This window comes from Anas platyrhynchos, chromosome 4, assembly GCF_047663525.1.
Source record: "Anas platyrhynchos isolate ZD024472 breed Pekin duck chromosome 4, IASCAAS_PekinDuck_T2T, whole genome shotgun sequence".
Classification (NCBI taxonomy): Eukaryota; Metazoa; Chordata; class Aves; order Anseriformes; family Anatidae; genus Anas; species Anas platyrhynchos.
Window position 1 is genome coordinate 29951029 of NC_092590.1, and position 12254 is coordinate 29963282.

Here is a 12254-nt window from a genome sequence, read left to right on the forward strand (position 1 = left end):
TTGTGTGGACACTGAAGTAAGTCACACGTTGGTCTTAAATAACCAAATTATGAGAAAATTACATTGTCTCACTTTCAGAGCAATGGAAATTAAACAAAGAGGTCACAGATGAAATTAAAGTCATAGCCATCTTGAGCTAATTCAAAGATAATGTTTTCACTCAGCAAGCAGTTTCTTTGCTTATGTTCACTCTCAATTTGTTCTTCATATATTTTTCATATGAATTCAAACCCTTCAAAGAACTGATTATTGTACACAACTTATTTTTTTTAATCAACTTGCAAATTGATTTGAAAAGTTATCCAGGTTGTGATAGCCATAAAGCAGGCTACATTGCTCCTTGTGTTCTCCTGAATGTATTGTGCTTGAGGCAAAAAGTTGCAGAAGCCAGGATGCCCTACTAGTTCCATTCCTTGTATGACAAGAGGTGATAGTGTAACCCCACATAAATATGGAATAGGTGCTGGTTCACTCATCTAAGCTCCTTAATTGAGCATGTTTGTAGGTGGGATTCCTTTGGAGCAAGGTGCTGGGGCAATTGGTGATATGTTTGGACTACTGAGTCTATGCAGCAAGCTGAATGACAGTACTACTACAAGGCTTTCTCATTTCAGAGGATTAGTTTATGTTGGACAAAGAGAGGCTCAAAAACTGGGTTAAGCATCTTTCTACATTTTGTACTTGGGTAAAGTGAATTGTGATCTTATTTCTGAAAGCTTTTTTTTTTTTTTTTAATGATGGGCTTTATGTCCTGCCCATACTTCAACATGGGCATTGTAACTTTAAGAGCTAGTACATCTGCCTTAATGTAATTTTAATGTGATGCATTTAAGAAAAAAAGGCAGTTTCACAGGTGGCTGAGAAGTAATTAACATTTGGTTACTGAAAAAACTTGTGTTAATAAAAATTTGCTTAGAGGCATGCTGAAAAGTAAGCAGGACAAGCATCAAGGCTGGGTGTACTTCTTTGGGATATCATAGCACATGATGAGGCAATAAATGTGTTTTTTAATGTCTTACTTCTTATTTGATATTCATGTAATTTACTTTACAGCCTCCTATTTTACAGTACTTAATATCAAATCACACATCAATATACAGCAGCAAAATCTGAAAATGACATAATGAAGTACAAGCAGCTGTGAGATGCATCATGAACGCAGCACAAAATGATGTGAAACAAATAATATTTTATAGTAGAATTATACAATTTGCTAGAGATATTTACCAGAAATACTTTCTCTGCATTGATTGTTTGCAACCCAAACACTTCATGGTATAAATAAAACTATATAACATAACATATTTTCTAAACCTGAGACCACCGTTAGGTACTTCTGGATTGTTTCATGGCAAATTTTACTTCGTGTGGTTGGTTTTAAACAAAAAGGGAGACAAAGTCCTGTCATAACTGCACTTGGAAGAATTACAGGGTGGAATAGTCAATGTTTTTCAGATTTTTTATTTTCTTTTCATTTTCCAGTGGGGGAAGTTTACTAAGATTCTTCCATCATTCAAAGCAAATCTATCCACCACCACCACCTCCTGTGGTGGGAAAAAAAAAAAAAAATCAGAACAGAGAAAGGAAAGAAGAATTTTAGCCAGGGCAATAATACCACAAGTTGACAACCGTATGTGTTGGGTGTTGAGTGAGAGTCATAGGGCTTTGGTATAGAATAGTATGTACAAAAAATGGTATTTTACTTAACCAGTAGTCTTGAAAAGATTGTCAGTCCTGACAACATTTATGATTACAGCTTATACAGTTCCATTTTTCTCTAGTTATGCTGCCATAAAACTTTCTTAATCAGTGGAAATCTCACATGTGACACTGCTGCCATAAATTTTTATAACGGTCAGTTAAATGGAGACACTCTCTTGAAGCACTTCTAGTGTGTTTAGAACTGATGACTGGTACAAAAATCTAAATGACAGTTTTATTTTCTGGGCAAAGCCATGTAAAGTTTGTAAATTACTAAAAGCCTGCTTTGTAATTCCCTTTAAATCTCCTGTTTTACATTTTGTTTTGAAAGAAATCTACAATTACCTTAGCCCCCAACAGTAGTTTACTAAAATATTTTCCAACAGGTAAATTATTATGGGGTTTCTGAATGGAAGAACAATGAAAGAAAAAAAATAAATAACAACAACAACAAAACATTTATTTTAGCAGAGGAAGAAAACACATTTTTGGAATAATGTGGCTAGCATTTTTTGAACATGCTATGTTATTGGAGATAAATTTTTAGCACTTTACAGTCCAAGGGGATTCAGACTCATGCTGTTTTTTTATGGTTGTAGAACTCACTGGTTTGCTTCAGTGGTGACTATTTCTACCTGAAAATGGATGCATTTTTTCAGCTTCTTCTACCAGTATTAGCCTTTGTGTCCAGTAGCTATGACAAATGAAGAAATTACACCTCATCAAGATGAAGTACTGGTGAATTTTCTTCACAATGCAGACACTTCTCATTAAATCTATGTTTCCTGCTACTGCATTCTCTTTCTTCAACTATGGAAATAATGCAATGCATATAAAAACATCAGAAGATACGCAGCTGAAAACATAATCCCTTCCATTCATACTTCTAATTTGACTTTTTATTTCCTTCACAAGCAAAATTTTATGTTGTCTGGGGAAAATATTGTTGAGATACTAGAAAGCAACCTAAATCTGAGAAGATCAAAAAACATGGCAAGCTTGTTTTCCTAAAGTCTATATTCATTTGTTTCTGAAGTATGGTTAACATGGTTCTTTTTAATCTTCAGGAGTTAAGTCATGCAAAACAATTTTGTGCTGTGGCATGGAAGCATTTCCAAAGTGTTACATGGTTAGGAACAATATATTAAGTGTTTTCTATGACATAATTTTATAAAGACTGCTAGTTAATTCCCAGTTCCTCAAAGTATCAAACTGTTACTTTATTCAGCTGATAATACTTGTCCAATTTTCAATGAAAATTCTGATAGAAGAAAAAGATGAATTGCTGAGTATTAGAGAAGCACATTCTCCTGCTTTTGGCAGTGGCTGCCAAACTGGAGAGCTGTCCCATCCCCTCAATTAGATTGGAGCTGTACTGATGCCTGATTGCTGCTAATTAAGCATTTAAAATGTTGGAGCTTCAGGCTACAAACAAAAGAAAACATCCAAGGTTCATTGTGCCTTAAAGATCCTATGGACAGATATTGCTAAATCCTTACATTATACATTCATATCAAACAATCTTCTGAAGAGCTGGCAGTCAGTATTTATATTTGCCCCATTATATCTTTGCAAATGAAATCCGAGGCACAAATAAGTAGTGCCTTGTAAATAAATAAAAGAACAACTTTGCTATTTAGATATTTCATTTCAGTTATATTCCTGCTTACGTATGCACAGCTAACAAATTAAAAGTCCATAGGCTACACCTTATTCAATGTATCTTTTAAATGTGGTAAGAAATAAATTTATTTGCAAATATAATAGTTATACCAGCACTCTCCCAAAATTCAACAGCAAATTATTGTTTCAATATCATATTTATAATAATAAAAATTCAACAACTCAAATAAAATTCATGCCACATTCACTGTAACAACTGCTGGGAATTAAACACTCTCTAATTTATTAAAGCTGTTATTTAATTGCATACCAAGTCAGTTAATGATTTTCTCTTACAGCTTCACATGATGTGTTGAACAGGAAAGTGAAAAAGATTGAAATAGCTTCAGTGGGACATTAAGCACCTCAAAGAAGATAAGCACCAAAAGTAAGCCTCTGTTGTCTTTCCTAAGATGAATTAAAGGCACTAGCTTAAGATGACTCATTGGATCCCATCTAGGAGCCATATATGATATCATGGCTTTACAACTAACAGTGCAAAAGACCACTGAGGTGATGTAAGGCATTTGTGGAAGAGCCTGGTCATTACCCACAGTGCTGAGCACAGCCATCTCTTCTGAGGGCACCAGCAGAGACATCCTTGCTGTGTCTGGCACCTGGGACAGGCAACCAGCGTGGTGGTGAGTCTTCTCTACAACATGTGTCCTTAATTTCAGGGCAATCTCTCAGCTTTGCACTAGGCCTCTCAGTCCTATTCTGTGTTGCTGTTTTATCAGCTTGATAAAGCTGCAAAAGGAAACTGTGGGAAGATTTAAATCACAGCTTGTAGTCAAGAATAGTTTGGTGAGATCAACTGTGATGAATTTGAGTATCTTAAAATCAGAAATAGCTTGTGATGTATGATAGTACAAATATTCTGAACATGAGTGCATACTGTCGCTGTGTTAGATCATGGAGGAGGTGTAATATATCATACCTTTGCACATATTTAAACACATTTTTTGTTTAAAGCAAAAAGAAATTAGAAGAGCATCTCTGGCTGTACTTGTATCAGTACAAATGAAACAATCTGTAGTCTTTAACACGTATGGAAGCAGCCCTCTTAAGTGATTAATATTTTGATTATATATTATATAATCAAATATATAAATATATATAAAATATAAATATATAAATCAAAATATATATATTATAATATTTTGATTAATATATTGATTGTAATTAGTATTGTTTTCTATCAGCCTCTAATTTGGAGCACAGTGTGCCTAATATCTTTTGCCTACAAATCTTGATTGTTCACTTAATAAAGTGCCCATATAGGTCAGCCTTCATGTTGTTGCATTACTCTGCTCTGCTGCTCAAGCAACAGTGTGTAATCAGTTTTATTCTTAGATTTCTCCTGATAAAGTATGAGGAATACATAGGGGATGGCAAGTGCCTTCAAACGTATCTCATCTGAAAGCAAGTGGCAGCCCATTGCACCTGTCCTAGTGCTTGCAATCCAAACGAATTCAGTGCTGGTGGCACCAGTGGGGACTGCTCTCTGCAGTGTCTGTGGATATATTCAGTATATATTCACTGTGCTTTTCAGGTCCCCTGGATGCCCAGCTAAGACACTAAGAATCATCCCTGGATGATTGCCAGATGGGATATAGTTTGTTTCCTACAGATCAATACTCTGGGCTTGAGGGACTGCGCTGGTGGTTCCTTGCTTCTGCATGAGCATAATTAATTACATAGGTGAGCTCTGTGTTTAGACATCCTTTCATCCTTGATCTGCCTAACAGGCACTCTGCTAGGGATTATCTTCCCTCCTCACTGACTAATTTAACAACAGACTTTATCTGTGTCATTTGAGATAAAGATGAGAGACACAGTACTGTCTATTGGCACTCTGAGTTTTGTAGTGTTTTAAATAAGTGCCTTTCTAACGTAAACTCCATTATGAAAGATACAAAGGAAGCCCCCACTGCAAGTATTCTAATCAAAGGAGAACTCCCCTGGTGCTACTGAGGACAGAAATTGTGATGAGCTCTGTTCTGCTCTAAATTACTAATTGACTTTTTCTAAAGAACACCTACTAGGAATCTTGAAGTTTTATAGCAAATGCTAAACAGCAGCTGTTTTCTAATTGTTCTTCCCATTCTATACTCCACACAAATATCTTTTTGAATAATAAGCTGGAGACACTTCCAGTTAGAAACAGTGCAGATCAGAGAAAGCTATGTAAATCTAAGAGGATAGGTCTTAAGCCCATAGAAGACATGAAATTTATGGATGAGTTTTAATAATTCTCTCTTTAAAGTTCTTTTGCCTGTTAGTATTTCCATGGCTTGTATTATGGCATGAGAGACTAACATGCTCTTACCTATCTGCCTATTATGACACAGAGAAATAAATATTTACAGCATTAAATCCGAGTTTTATATAACTAAATCACTATGTTTTTACCGTGGTCTTTTCCAACCCTAATGATTCTATGATTCTGTGATTATTGTTAGAAAATCATCATTGATGATCATCTTGATAATTCAAGAAAATGACTAGTAACAGGATGTTCTTCTAGACAAAATCAGACTCTTTATACAAAATTTTCAAACATATTACAGCCACTGTGTATAGGCAAGTATATGTATATGCCTCTTTGCCTACATCTGTAGTATCTTGCATTGTACTCAGCCAATTCAACGGCTTGTGTGGGCCAGCGTTAAAATTTGTACATAGTTCTTATCCCAGGGCAAACATCTTACATATGACTGATATTAAAATTTTTGTACTGTTCCAGAGTAGACTCCTTTTCTGTTAATACTGGCTAGGTGTTCTACAAACATAAAGGTAGAAAAGGAGTCAAAAAATATTGATGGGAGGGATACTTAAAAACAGAAGGTAGGAAACAAGAAACAGGTTACAGTTTTGAAGGTGTTCTCTCTGAATATTTTATTTAACACTTTAAATAGTTGGCCTGGTTTTCAGTTCTGTCAAGTCAATTTAGGTATCTTAATATACTTTTAGGAATGTAATTAAAAATTTCATCAAAATTTTAGTATAGCTCCAAAAATGTTTCTGATGAAGCTGAAGGTGGTTGCAGAGGACAGCACACCTGTGTATGTCATACAGTACATTTTCATCAGGATAGCAGTTGGAGCCAGGTAAATCAGCTATGACATGCTGTATCAAGTTTTATCCACAAATATGCCTTACCAAATGACTGTTTTTAGGTCTTAAAGTGCAAAATCTGAAGATGCCACTATCTATTCATGGGCAAAACTTACCCTTGCCTGATGATTGGTTCCAGGGTGACCAGCAGACCAGAGCATTACAGAGCCCAAACTGCATTCTCTTTATGGACAGCCTGAATTCACCATGCCAGCAGGTCTGCTCTGCACTTGCCTCAGACAACAACAGGACCTTTTGCTACGGAAACCTTTCTGTCTTGTTTTCTCAGTGGTCTGTCATGCAATTTGGCTGCAAGAGATTGAATGGACAGGCCAGATTTGCAGGGGGTAAATCCGTGCCGTGGATAAATAGAGCCTGGTGTGGGAGGTGCTCCCTGTGGTGCATCAGCTGCTACATCACCCCAGATCTAGAGACAGAGTATGTTTCAGTAGTTACGCTGCACAGGCATCTGGCAAACTTAGCTTTGGGGCTGCTCTTACACTAACTACTGTCTCATTATAACTGGAAACTGTCTCCGTTGAACCATGTCTGATCAGAGGTTCAGCGAGTGCACTGTGATAAATTGCTGCTAGGTTAGAGGTCTGGCATCTTTAACATTTATCCACTTTGGTGTGAATGACTATAAAAACCACAAGGCAATAAGGGCTCTGATTTCAAAGAGGACTGCCTGCGTGAACAAGGCATGCAGGACCTGCCTCTGTGTGAACTTTTGAGCAAGGAGGCATTTTATATTAAATTGTCTTTTCCATCATCTAATCTTCTTGCCTTGGGAATTCAGTTGTGAACTGACCCCAGTCCATCATGCTATACATAAATTACTAACAGAACTTTGAAGTTCTTTCCACATTTACAGAGGAAGTTCAAAAGTATATCCTGAAGGGATTCTCAACAGATATGTTTTAGAAATTAAAGAAAATAACAGGCAAGAGATTCAATATCCAAGTGAATCTTGTATCAAGGAGGACAATATTACCAGTGATTCAGAGTATCCATCATGTCAAAATGTGCTAATAGGCAAACTGGCCTGCCTGCACAGTTATACAGAGTGATGTGTTTATTTGTAGATATATATGTGTGCTTTTACATGTATGCAGATGGGGATAAATGACACCTGAGTATGGGGACATAACATCTGAACTTCTTCCAGACTGTGAGTATGTGAAACTGGTCAAATAGCTGTTTTCCCTGTGTAGGTAATGGCTGTCAGTTATGCCCTCTTAACAATGATCCCTCATCAGATCTCACACAAACAAGTCATCACACATCTTATAACCATTTCTAAAATTTAAATTATTTACATAGAGAATTCTTATTGCTTAGGTGGGTGGCTACAGTAGTTTATGAATACTTTAAAATCAGAAATAAATAATTCATGCGTATTTATTTTTTAATCTGGTACTATGAAACCTTTTAATATTCAGAGTAAATGTTTTAGGGATTGTTGGTATTTCTGGAGTGTAGGTAGCTTTTCACAAAAATTAAGGCCTTGTTGCATTGATGTATTTAAGCTGCGTACTTAATTTTGAGCACGTTCTGGAGCCTCCCCAAATCTTTGAAAGGCTCGGCAAAAGATTGTGCTGAATTCAGTGACAGTTAGTATATGCTCAAGTGCTTTCCTGAAATCTAAACTCGTACAAGGTTTCTACAGTCTTTCAAAATCCCGCCCCACCACCCCAAAGGCAGGTTTTATGCTGCGGACAGAACGTGCTGCAGGTACTGTTGAAGACTTTCTTATCTTTGCCTGCATCTGCTTGCAGCTGATCCAGCACTGCTCCTGCATTCAGAGAATTCAAGGGAGGAGGAGGCATATGTGGATTTCCCTCCTCCCAGCTTTTCTCATCTGCAAAGCCTGATTCTCATAGGGGGAGAGCCCATCAGATGTCAGCAGATTAAGCTGAAAACTTGCAGTTCTGGTTTTGCACTTCATCTTTGCAGGCCAGAATGAACAGGCTCTCATTCTTGCACAATTTGGGGTGTGCTTAATCAATTAGAAAGGAGCTTGAGTTATGTATGTTGTGCTTCTGTTGTCCAATAAAACATTTGGATTTGTTAACTGGTGAGTGACAAGCCAAATGCACAAACTAGGTTGAGGTATTGTTTATTTCAGAGCTGTGCAAGTCTGGGTACCAGCTGGTGTTCCACAAGGTTGGCCCAACTCTGGACTTTCTGTTTTTTATACAAGTCTACACAAGTCTACTCTGCAATATCAGGCTAGTATTAATGTCCTATTAAAAATTTCACTCAGGAGGTGTCAAATAACTCTTGAGATGTGGTGATAGTCATACTTCTACTCCAAGAACCAACACTTGACATCAAAATTACCTGTTAGAAAGTGCTGCCTTTTTAGAGAAATTTGGTAAGAAATCTTTTATACTGAAGGAGCAATTGAAATAACAAAATGCCATATATGTGTGGTGCAGGAAACAGCAACCCTTCTGCAACTAGGTCAGGCATTTCAAGAAATGTCTGTTGACTGTCATGTTTGGAGCAAGGGTAGTATTTTCATTTCATTTGTAGACTATGACTCTAAACGCTACATTAAAGTACAGGAGGTAATCATTAGAAATTCTATGAAAACTCAAAATGTAGCCTATGCATTTGAGAACTTCTGTCCAAGAAATCTGCCTTAGTCCGGACACATGCCTGCTTTTGAAACCCAGGTTTTCAATTACTATGCAGAGTATTGCCATTAAGCTTATGAATGAAAACAGTTACTGTGGTATATGTGGGGTTGCTAACTTTCCCTAAACCTTGCCTTTTTTGAACTGTATTTATAATTCTGTTTTTCAGAGCTGCCTAGTCTTCATCTCATGATACACTGAGGTACATTACTTGGTTAAAGGTTCTTTTCAAGGCTGATAGCACATAGTGATACTGTGAAGAAAGCTAAGAAACTTACCTTAATTTTCTGTAGTCTTCATCAGGTGGGCTGTGAATGAAAATAATTTCTTCCAGTACTATGTTTTGCACTGTCTGTCATTATTTATCCAGTCATGACCTTGCAAACAGCAGTGTATTTCCTTTTGACTATGAAGACAGATTGTGCAGTTCCTGGTAGGGCTTACTGGAGAAGTTTTATTGTGCATTATGGCTCATGCAAAATGCAGTAGTGTCTCAGCTTGAGCCAGAACCATTGTGACCATGATAAGCTTGCTCTGTTTGCTGTATTAGTTCTTTATAAAATAATTGGTTATATGATGAACAACTGTTAGATTTTTCTGAAAGTCCTTGGTAAGGAGAAAGGATTACATTTGAAACCCTCCTTATGAAATTTCTCCTGTTTCATACTTGTGTTTTTACATGCCTTTCATAAAGCCATTCAGTGAGTAAGTTGAAACTCAAGATACATGCAGCAGAAGCTAGCTATTGTTGGTAAAGGTGAAGAGATGGGTATCATCAGAGTTCTAACAAGGCTCTGTGGGCTTTTTTTTTTTTTTTCTTTAGTTGTGCTTGCTGGTAGGGAAAAGGGTATCTGGTGGATCACCCAACATAAACGGCTCAGAAAAGTCACAGGCACAGCTAGGTTGCTGAGTGAGACTGGTCAACAAAACTGCTGGCACATGGCTATGAACAAGAAAAGCTTCTTCATGTGGGGCATCAGCAAAAGCAGTGCTGAGAGCAGGCAGTAGCTACAGCATGTGCAGGCTTACTGGTCTGGGGATATCCTTCAGGACAGGAGCCAGGCAGGCCCAGACTCTTCTCTCCCTCCAGCCCAGGCTGGGAAACAAAGCAGAAGGAGCAGAGTCCTGTTGTGCTCTGCCTTTCTCCCCTGGCCTCTTCCTGACCATGGACAGTGAGTCACCGACACTCAGGACAGGGTCTGATGCAGAGATGTCATTGCTTGCAGCAACGTGGCATCTGTTTGGTAATGTCTGTTCCTTTGTCCCTAGATTGTGCTATAGCATTTCTATTAAGCTGTAAGGAGACTTGTCCTTGAACTTTTGCTGTGGAATCAAAACAAAAATTGGAAGGTAGATTTGTAACAAAATAAACATGTAATTTAGTGATATAACAGGGAGTGATTAGGTCAGAAGGGTTAAACGCCACTACTCCTTGGAAGAGGGGTAGCAGGGTGAGCTAGCACAGCCAGCAATCAATAATCAATGACATGGCAAAGTAGGGATGTACGTGGTGGAAGGAAGGGTGTCAGGATAACTTGGAAAACTGGTCTAAAAAATGGTTTAGACCTGTGTAATGATTATGGTTAGCATTTAACCTATATGATCATTTAAAGAGTTATTAATGCCTTCTTTTTTTGAAGGATTAACTTTAATAGCATATGTATTTAAATTGCTCCAACTTTTCTGGATCTTAAGTGCTGTATTTAGTACAGTAAGAGTATTATTTTTGATATTTGATATTTTATATGCAAGCCAGAGAAGACCTCAGGATGCTCATATCTTTGTGATGTTACAAAAAATTTGTCCTTGGATTTCAGTTTCTACAAATGTAATCAGTTCTTTCCCTTTGACAGTGCTGTTATTACATACACATTCTACAATTCACGTGCACTGTATTTCTTATATTTCTTATTAATCTTGTGAATAGTGTAAAGAATATGCATGTATTTACATGTATATACATACATGGGGAGGTAATTAATTCACCTGTTCTTGATGTTTCTTTTTGATTCTGCCAGACTCTTCAGCATTATATTTTGTTATTTAATAATGTTCTGATGAAAGTTGTAAAACCAGAACATTATTAAACTTATTTTTGCTGCCTTAGTAAATATATCTATAAGTTAGATGCTCTAAACAGTATTCTCTGCATCATCTATCTTTTTACAAGGAATGTGAAATAAAAGATTCTCATGAAACATAAAAGTGCTGAATTTACTTCAGCATTCTTGACATCAGCCTAAGGCTGGTGAAAGATCAGGATCCAAAATAAAGACGTATCAGTCTGCTAAGTTCAATCAGTGAGGCGTCCCAACAGTACTATTCAAATTTTAAAAGTTATGCATTTGCTTAAGTATTGTACTGGTGTATATGGCTTCTCTTGTCTGCATGGAGTATCCAACCAAACCAAGAAAAACTCCAATTTAAAGCCAAACTTTTCAAATGAGCCATTTGTATATGCTAAACTTCTAGTAGTTTGACTTATAGATGCTGCTAAACTATGGAGATAATCATAATTCAGTATGTTCTTAAACATACATGTACATGTATTTACTGTTGAACACATATTTAAAGTTTGCTCCTTCATGAGACAGGTTCTGCATGAGCAAAAGAGGGCCTCACTGCCCCAGTCCCTCCTGACACACTGCCTGCTGGCAGGATGAATAGACATACGTGCTGTGTACAGGCATTGCATTTACAGCTTGTCTTTTCATCTCACAGCACTGCATAGAATCGGGCAGAAAAGTCCATTTTGAATGATGTGCATGTTGGTAGCAAGGCACTATATCACTGTATCGGGATTATCTTTTTTCTTCCGTCTTTCTCCTTTTATTTTTACACATATCTTCCAGTGAAGATGAGTTTTGAATGAAAGACAAAAATTTGTGAGATGTTTTGCATGACTTTTAGTGGGTGTTGACAGAAATGTCAATCTGATTCATAAACACAGAAAAACAGATTAATTTTCATTCGGTTGCATATAATGTACAAAATGAACTACACGGTACAGCTAGTAAAATGCAATACAGTACTTATAAAATAAGAGTCTGTATTTTCAACAGCTCACCTGATATAGGCAGGATGGATTGTGCCATGGTTTATACAGCAGTGTGTGTAATGGCCATGATCCCT

General features: G+C 37.0%; 1 non-coding gene across 6 annotated transcripts in view; it reads left to right on the forward strand.

Moving 5' to 3' along the window:
• The window catches only part of LOC101790593 (SPARC (osteonectin), cwcv and kazal like domains proteoglycan 3), a 78886-nt gene that overhangs the window by 51063 nt on the left and 15569 nt on the right, over positions 1–12254 (forward strand). For 2 of the 6 annotated variants that reach the window (XR_003496916.3, XR_005265404.2), the window contains exons 3-4: positions 3663–3751; positions 3860–4004. This is a non-coding gene — a transcript (SPARC (osteonectin), cwcv and kazal like domains proteoglycan 3). Of the gene's footprint in view, positions 1–3662; positions 3752–3823; positions 4005–4915; positions 6045–12254 lie in introns of those variants that run through there. The other 4 variants (XR_003496919.3, XR_005265407.2, XR_011809033.1 and 1 more) reach the window with 3 other exon arrangements.